We start from the raw sequence: 9,885 nt of genomic DNA, 5'->3' as shown, positions 1-9,885 counted from the left end.
ATCTGTTTCAAATCATCGTACATTTTATTACTACCAGGATGAACCGAAAAGTTACCATTGTGAGCTTCCTATAAAATTTTTTGAATAAGATTAGAATTTCTCGGAACACAAATTCTGCCTTTGAAGTACAAACTGTCATCTGAACCAACATGAAAATCTGAATTAGGTGTTGTCTCGGTCTATTTTCGTTTAGTGATGAAAACATCATCACATTTCTATGCTTCGTAAATCTGTTGCAAAAATGTTGGTCTAGCTTTCAATTTAGCTAAAATTGAATCGTCATCAATCAATGTCAACTATGTGTTCAACGCTTGTAAAGAAAATAAAGATTTTCTACTCAGTGCATCAGCAACGACATTAGCCTTTCCCGGATGATAATCAATTATCAAGTCGTAATCTTTCAATAACTTGAGTCATCTACACTGTCTAAAATTCAAATTTTTTTGCAACAATCTCATCAACGACATAGCAATCATTAAGAATCCCATGATGAACTTCTATAATATCTGGTTAAACCCAGAAAACTTTTGACTTTAGATACATTTCTTAAGGTTTCCATTCTACCACATCTGGAATTTTGCTCTGATCAACTCTAATACCATCTACTGATACCACATGTCCCAAAAATTTGACTTCTCGAAGCCAGAACTCGCCTTTGCTGAACTTAGCAAATAATTATTTTTCGCGTAAGGTTTGCAAAATAATTCTCAAATGCTGGGCATGCTCTGTCTCATCTCGTGAATAGATCAGAATATCATCAACGAATACAACAACAAATCTATCTAAATACAGTCTAAATATTCTATTCATCAGGTCCATAAACACAGCAGGTGCATTACCAAATGACATTAAAAGAAACTCATAATGTTTGTACATGGTTCTGAACGCGGTTTTTGGCACATCCGAGTCTTTAACCCGTAGTTGATAATAACCAAAACGAAGATTGATCTTTAAGAATACTTTCGTACCTTTCAACTGGTCATATAGATCATCAATACGTGGCAATGGATACTTGTTCTTGATCGTGACTTTGTTGAGCTATCGGTAATCGAAACATAGTTGCATGGATCCTTCTTTTTTCTTAACAAATAACACAGGCGCACCCTAAGGAGAAAAGCTGGGTTGGGCAAAGACCCTATCTGTCAACTCTTGCAACTGTGCTTTTAACTCTTTCAACTTTGTAGGTTCCATTCTATATGGAGCTATCGATATCAGAGATGTTCTCGGCATTAATTCAATAGCAAACTCAACCTCTCTGATCAGTGGTAATCCTGATAATTCCTCTAGAAACACATTTTTATACTCACATACAACTCGAATCGATTCTAGCTTCAATTCTAAAACTCTAGAATCAAATATATAAGCAAGATACGCTTCATAGCCTTTTCTAACATATTTCTGTGCCGATATAGCCGAAATAACTTTAGATGCACTATCCAGTCTATCTGATTCAATTCAAAGCTTTTCACCATTCTGACATTTTAACACAATATGCTTTCATCTATAGTTCACAACAACATCATGCAGAGCTAACCAGTCCATACCCAAAATCACATCAAGCTCATCAAAGGGTAGTAACATCAAATTAGTTGAAAAGTTGCAACCCCAAATCGTCAAAGGACAATTTTTACAACTTTATCAACTAACACATACTGACCTAGGGGATTTGTTACTTTAATCACAAACTCAGTAGGCTCGAAAGGTATTTTCTTATTTGACACTAAAGTTGTGCATACATATGAATATGTTGACCCTGGGTCAATCAAAGCATTTACATTAGTATCAAAGATAGAAAGTGTATCGGTGATAACATCAGGCGCTGAAGCTTCCACTCGAGCACGTATCACATAAGCTCTAGCCGGTGCTTGTGCGTTAGATCTCGTAGCAGAGTCTTTCGTTCCACTACGATTGTTATCCATATTTCTAGTGTTTTGGGGTGGTCTCCCTCTCTGTAACACCCTTAACCTGTATCCGTCACTAGAACAGGGTTACAAAGCATTACCGGAGTTCACATTCAAACGGATAGAAATTTCAAACATTTTATATCATAACAATGAAATATTAAAACCAAGTCAAAACATACATATTGTCCCTCATACGAGCTCTCGAGGACCAAAATATGAATTAGAAATATGTCGGGACTAAATCGAAAACTTGGAGAATTTTTTAGAAAACAGTAAAAATTTTCAATACTGTAGGGGTCACACGGCTGTGTGGCCAGGCATGCGTGTCTCAGGTTGTGTGGGCATTCAAAATGGGGACACACAGCCGTGTCTTAGCCTGTGTAACTCACTGACTTGGGCTACACGGCCAAGCCACATGCCCGTGTGCCAGGCCTTGTGCTAGGCCGTGTAATAGCCTGACTTGCAACCCTCTGAAAGCTACGGGGACACACGGCTGTGTGTCACACACGGCTGAGACACACGCCCGTGTCTCTGCCTATGTGAACGGAAATAGGCTATCTTTCAAGCCATTTTTCTCACCCAAATTGGCATGTACCTACAATCACCAATGCACATACACACAAGCCATTACAAAGTACTGAAATCATGCACATTCCATCTTCATTCATATGTTATAATCATATACAACCAATATGCCCTCAAGCACCTCAAATGTAAATATAAAAACATGTATAACCATAAACCGTTGGATACCAGGGATAGCTTACACATAGTGTGTTAGCTCATTAAATGTAATCCGTCAATTCATGTACATGTATGCTCATACGAGCTATGAGTCGGTATGCTCACTCGAGTTGTAGATCGGTATGCTCACTCGAGCTATAGATCGGTATGCTCTCATGAGCTATAAATCGATATGCTCTTATAAGCTATAAATTGTTTGCTCTCACGAGCTGTGGAGTATTTGCAACATATGCAGGACCTTAACCAAATCATATAACCTTAATGACATGTTGTTTGTATCCTACAGATTCCTATAGTTCAAACGGGGCTCAATAATTGTTGTACATAATTGGATATGCAATCGATAATTATGTAGGAAATTTCATAACATTATATATATTTCAATTAAAAACATATAAAAACAATTTAATTACATTAACTTAGCTCGACGAGTATACGTAGATACGGAGGCGATCAATTCGAGACTTTCTCTTTGCCTCGATCTAACCCTGTACGAGGTCTAACTGGATCTATACAGATAAATATAACTCAATTCAACATATAATTCATTCAATTTAATTCAAAACATATTTTTGACAAAATTACCATTTTTCCCTATACTTTTAATTCCTTGCAATTTAGTCCCTAGCTCATAAAATAGAAATTTACACAAATTCACCACAACCCACTATGGTCGAATATTAAATAGGTCCTTAGCTTGCACTACACCATGTAATATTTCCTATTTTTCAATTTAGTCCCTAATTGACAATTTCATCAAAAATCTCTTTACAAAAGTTTTTTTTATCTAACACCAACCATTCATTTTCTAACATCAAACTTCAAAACTCATATGCATGCATCAATGGTAAAACCCTAATAGTTTAATAGTTTCACAAATTAGTCCCTGGGCTAGCTAGATTAAGCTACAACAATTTCAGAAACATAAAAATCATTAAAAACATGACAAGTATACATACGTAATTGAGCATACAAGCTTGGCCGAATGTTGAGCACAAAAATGGCTTCCTTCTCTTGTGGAAATCGATTAAAGATGATAATGGAAGATGATGATAAATTTTATTTTAATTAACTTATCATTTATTTACTTATTTACTTAAGTAACCTTTAAAATTAATCAAAATTACTCAAAATGCCAAGCCATCATATTCCAATAACAAATTTATGGTCTATTTACCATATAAGGACTTCCACTTTAAATTTCTATAGCTATTTAATACCTTTAGCCATTAGAACTCAAGTTTTGCACTTAACGCGATTTAGTCCTTTTATCAAATTAAGCATGTTAACGGTAAAATTTCTTAACGAAATTTTTATATGGTATTTCTTCATTCTGTAGCTAATATAATAATAAAAAATGAATTTTTGACTTCATATTTGTGGTCCCAAGACCAATGTTTCGATTTCACTAAAAACGGGTTGTTACACTCTCGCAATTGTATTACTCGGTCGAATAGTCTGAGCTTTTTCCTTATCTGACCTTTCCATGAAATCTCTGAGATAATTTTCATACAGACGACATTTAAAACATGACTCATCTTTCAATCTGCATTCACTGAAGTGTTGTTGTTGACATTCGAGCTTGTTGTTTCTAACACTGCCCATGCTCGCTATGGGCGTAGCCTGAGGTTTTGAAATCGAATGTTGTTTTCCTCGTTCTTTCCCAGAATAACCTATTGAAGCTGACATACGACCATGATATTCTTTTGACTTCTTTGACGGTGATGAGTATGACTTTCCCACAAGCCTGTTTCTCGAGTCACGAGCCTCAAAATCAACTTTTCTTTTTGCTTTGCTAAGTTCTTCAGCTTTATGCGCTCTGTCAACCAGAACTAAAATTTCTTTCAACTCAAGGATCCCGACTAACAACTTGATGTCTTCGTTTAACCCATCTTCAAATGAAGTGAACACTGCAACCTTTGTCAGTGTGCACTCTCGGGCATACTTTTTCAGTCAAACAAATTCCCTCTAATACTCTGATACAGACATACGACCTTGTTTCAACTCAAGAAATTATTTATGTTTCTTGTCTAAGAATCTCCATCTCACATATTTCTTTCAAAACTTTGTCTGAAAGAATTCCTAGTTTACCCAATCTCTTGGCACAACCACAACTAAGGTGTTCCACCACTGATAAGTCAAATCTTTCAACAATGATACAACACATTTCAAGCATTCTGTTGGTGTACACGACAATTCATCAAAAACCCTAATGGTGTTTACTAACCAGAATTAAGCTCTCTCTAGCTAATCTTCAGTTGTACCTCAGAACTCTTCAGCTCCATACTTATGAATCTTATCAACTAGAGGATTGCTCGCTCGTACTGGTTCCAAACCTTGAGGAACTACGGGGACCAACTGAGGTACATGTGGGGGTGGAGGTTGTTGAGCCATTGGGTTTGTTTGCATGAATTCAGAGAACCATTCAGACATCATTTGGAAGAAGGCTTCCTTAGCCTCCCCTCCTCTACTCGTAGATACGTCCTACTTCTACTAAACTCTGCTCTGTGAATGGAGGCTTGCGCATTACTTTCTACTTCATCAGAATCAGCTTGGTTGGATGACATTTTATCTATATGAAAACATAGTTCAATTTGAGTTAGGAGTTATCGCACTATCACAGGTTATATAATGGCATGTATTTCTAGACTCATACATGCTACGTTCAGTCCGAGAATTGACTAAATTTAGCTTTGATACCACTAAATGTAACACCCTTAACCCGTATCCGTCATCAAAATAGGGTTACGAAGCATTACCGTACAAATAGAACCTTAAAACATACATTCCATACATTGATATAAAAATTATATTCTTCAGTCATTCACATGAATATCGTCCCTAAATCGAGCCATCGAGGCCCTAGATATACAGTAGAAACAATTTGGGACCAAATTGAAAACAATTGGAAAGTATAAGAAAAAGTTAGAAAAAATTGATTGCAGTGGTCACATGGCTGTGTGCCTCACACAGTTGAGACACACACTCGTGTAACATTCAAAATAGGGACATATGGACCTGTCCCTACTCGTTTCCTCACCCGTGTAACTCTCTGAGTAGGATCACACAACCAAGTTACACGCCTGTGTGCCAGGCCATGTAACTCTTGAAATAGCACCACACGCTCGTGTACCAGGCCTTGTGCTAGGCCATGTAACAGCCTGACTTGTATGCAATAAAACTTACAAGGGACACAAGGTCGTGTCCCAGGCTGTGTGTCACACACGGCTAAGTCACATACCCATGTCTCAGGCCGTGTAGATATGAATTTGCCCAAAATCAAGCCATTTTCAACACCAACTCATGCAACCACCTAAAAGCCTTTAGTACATACAGTCAAGGAATCAAAACATGACCCAAACTTACATGAAATGACCACAATTCAATAGTTCAAGATCAGTTAACCAATATGCCAAACAAGACACCTTAAATGAAAACATTTAAAACTTACCTAAACATGCACACTTTGCCACATTTCAACCATAAACATCTAGTTCTAATTCCATTTCAAAACATACCATATCTTGGCCATATTGAAACCAATTCAAACATACCATTTTGGCCATTCAAAAATGCATCATAATATAGCCATATTAACTAATACTAATAAGGCACCAAAAGTACCAAAAGTGTATCAACCAAAACAACTTATATGTGCCAAAATCATCAACCAACATTCAACTAAATACCAATATAAGTCCACCTATACATGCCATTATAACCTTGGCCAAAACATAACAAAACTAGTGATATTTATGTTGGATAGTGTGATTGATCTTCAACGAGCCTCCAAACCGATCAAGCTTCTGTTTCTCTATAAAACATAGGAAAGAAAACTACGTAAGCACATAATGCTTAGTAAGTTCGTAAAACATTAAACATAACTTAAAATTTCATCTATATAACATAAGTAAAAGCACAATGTAATCCAACCACAAACTTGGCACAAGCCTAAGCACCATCATCAACAATACAAAAGGTAGTGCATTATTACATAAGTTACTTGAATTAAACATAAGGTAAGCCATTTGTACATGAACATACTTCATTTGAATTTATCATTTCCTTTCCACGAATACATGACATAGTTCATTTGAACACTTACCATTCCATTCCTTTTCATGCTCGTTGAACCATTTAGAATATCATTAGATACTCGGGAAAGCTCACACGAAGTGTGCTTGAACATATAACAGTAACCTTTCCTTTACATCGTTGCTCACATGAGCTATGAAATGGGCCTGCTCACACGAGTTGTGAAATTGGTCTACTCACACGAGCTGTGGGTCAGAATGTAGGCTACAGGATGCTGCTCACACGAGCTATAGAGTATCTGCAACAAATGCAGGACCTCAGCTATCATTAGGACTTTCAAGACCAACACCTGAAACATGAAATCCCTAATGATATGTCATTTGTATCCTACGAATTCCTAAGGTTCAACCAGGACTCATTAACCGTAATGGCATTGTTGAATATTCATCATTCAATTACATGAAAACTAACATATAATTGAAAATAGAATTAAAAAGATATTTATTCATACAAACTTACCTCAAAAATTAGAGCGAAAAAATGAAGTCGATTAATCCGGCGATTTAGGTTTTCCCTGATCTAAGTCCGTAAGTTGTCTATCTTGATCTAAATAGAAAAATTCAATCCATTTAATACTTATATTATTCAATTCAATCCATATTTCATATTTTTGCAAAATTACTATTTTACCCGTAACATTTTAACTTTTCACAATTTAGTTCTTAAGCTCATAAATTGAAATTTAAACATTTTCATCCTTTTCTCAAGCTAGTCAATTTCTCTAGGGACCTATATCAATTCACACAAATCATCATTTCACAAATTTACCATGGACTTTTACTACTTTTACAAATAAGTCCTTAAATGACATTTTCATAAAAAATCTCTTTACAAAACCTTTTTATTTATCAACAAAGACTCATAATATTTTATAAAACATTAAGAATCAAGCAATAGAATTCATTGTATAACCCTAATCTTTAACCATTTTACAAATTGATCCCTAAGCTAGCTAGATTAAGCTAAAACTACTTCAAAACCATATAAATCGTTAAATACAGGGCCAAACTACATACCATGCAAGTGAAACTCAACTTGACCGAACCCTAGCTTTATCCTAAGGTGATTTTTGGTTGATTTATCAAATGAAGAAGATGATACCATCTTTTTCTTTACTTTTTTATGTTTTAATTACCATTTAACCATTTTGCCTTTTTTAAACATTAATAATTTCAATAAAACTTTGCCATAAATATCCAGTAACTACATAAATGGTTTAATTACCATTGAAGTCCTTTCACTTTAAAGTTTCATAGCCATTTGAACCTTTTTACTAATAGAACTTCACTTTTGCACCTTTTACAATTTAGTCCTTTTTACTTAATTAAGCATACAAACGTCAAAATTTCTTAACGAATTTTTAATATGAAAGTACTAACATCCCATAGATATTAAAATAATAAAAAAATAATAATTTAAATTTTAGATTTTGTTCCCAAAACCACCATTCTAATTTCACTAAAAATGGGCCGTTACAGTGACTTTGAGCAAAAAGTGATTGATGCTCTTGAGATGTTGCAACAATAATTTCGGATGATGGAAAAACAACAACTGAGGATAGTCACTAATCTTGGTCAAGCTCAAGAAGAAATGGCTCTATTTTGGGGATATTTCAGATGATGGAACTAAGCCATTAAGAAATCTCTTCAAAAGAACTTTACACGACTTATTCCTACATTCCCTGTTTTTCCTGAAGAATTGTTGTTGGAGCCAAAATATGATGATGAAGATGGAGAAGAAGCCACTATAGAGAAGAAGAACACAGAAAAAGAGGAAGGGGAGGACAAAACTAGATTCGTGCATGTTGAATCTAATAAGGATGAAGCTGATATGACTCAAACTTCTTCACCTGCTACACCTATCACTACACTGAAATCTACTACACCTATGACCAAGCAAGAGTGTGCAGTTCATCAATTGATTGATGTTCTCACAAAATCAGATACAGATGATGATGAAGAGGTGTTAATTAATCAGCTAAAAAGGAAGCGCTACAAGAGAACTGTTGGGAAATTAGTTCGAGATGATGCTGGTGAAGTGGAAAGGAAGCAATGCTACAAATGAGCTACCAGAAAATCAACCCAACCCAATTAGAGTAACCCAAATTCCTTCCAAGGTTTTGTTTTTATTTTCATTTGCATTTTTTTCATTTTATAACATATGTTTCATGCATTCATATTTGGTTGTCATTACATTTTTATATTTGTAATGTTTCATTGTTCATGCATTAAGGACAACGCATCCCTTAGGTTTGGGGTGTGTTGTGTTCTAAATATAGTATGCAGTAGATATATGTTTTACTATTCATGCATTTTGTCATTCATTTTGCCATTACATACAAATGTCAAGTTACTGCAAGACTATGATAAGTATATTGTTATCTATGATATTCGATGAGGATAATAATTCTTCAATAAAATTAGAAAATTGTGATTGGTGAATAGGTATGTTTAGTTTAGGATAGTTGTGGGAAAATTGATTCCTAAAAGTAGAATGCCCTATTTATAATTGTAATTAGTCTATAGTAGGTTTCTTTTAATACATTTAGGAGTTCTTAAACGTAAATTGAGTAAACTAACGATGTGTAATAATGAATATCATGGCAAAATGATAAGAATCACTCCAATGTTTGAAAATGTTGAGTAGATCAGTAATACTTTGTTTGCTACATCGTATTATTGATCAGAAAAACAAGTTAAAATAAAAGTGAGTATAAAAGGAATAAAAAATTATAATTTAAGGGCACTCCACCGTAGTAATAGGCTGATTGGCTAAAGAGGTAGAAATGTTTTACCATCAATCCTTCCAATGATAGTCGACATTCAATCAAGCTAAAAATCAAATCTTGCCTAAATTAAAGCATCGTATAAATAAGAAGATTTATGAACATATTCAGCTACTAAAATTGTTGAACCGTCCATTACAATTTATCAATTTAACAAGTATAAATAAAAATTCAAGAGAACTTACAGACATCATAAACTTACATTCATTTAAATATCATTAGCCGACATTAAGATGGCTTGGTTCCCATCATTATATCATTCTCTCTTTTTTTTATACCTGCTCACTTGACATAATTTATCAGACAATTGAGCAGCAACAACATCATTTCTGAACAACATTATGATACACACAATGA

This window comes from Gossypium raimondii, chromosome 10 (genome assembly GCF_025698545.1).
Source record: "Gossypium raimondii isolate GPD5lz chromosome 10, ASM2569854v1, whole genome shotgun sequence".
Lineage (NCBI taxonomy): Eukaryota > Viridiplantae > Streptophyta > Magnoliopsida > Malvales > Malvaceae > Gossypium > Gossypium raimondii.
The sequence above is the reverse complement of the archived record's forward strand: the minus strand, read 5'-3'. Positions refer to the sequence as shown.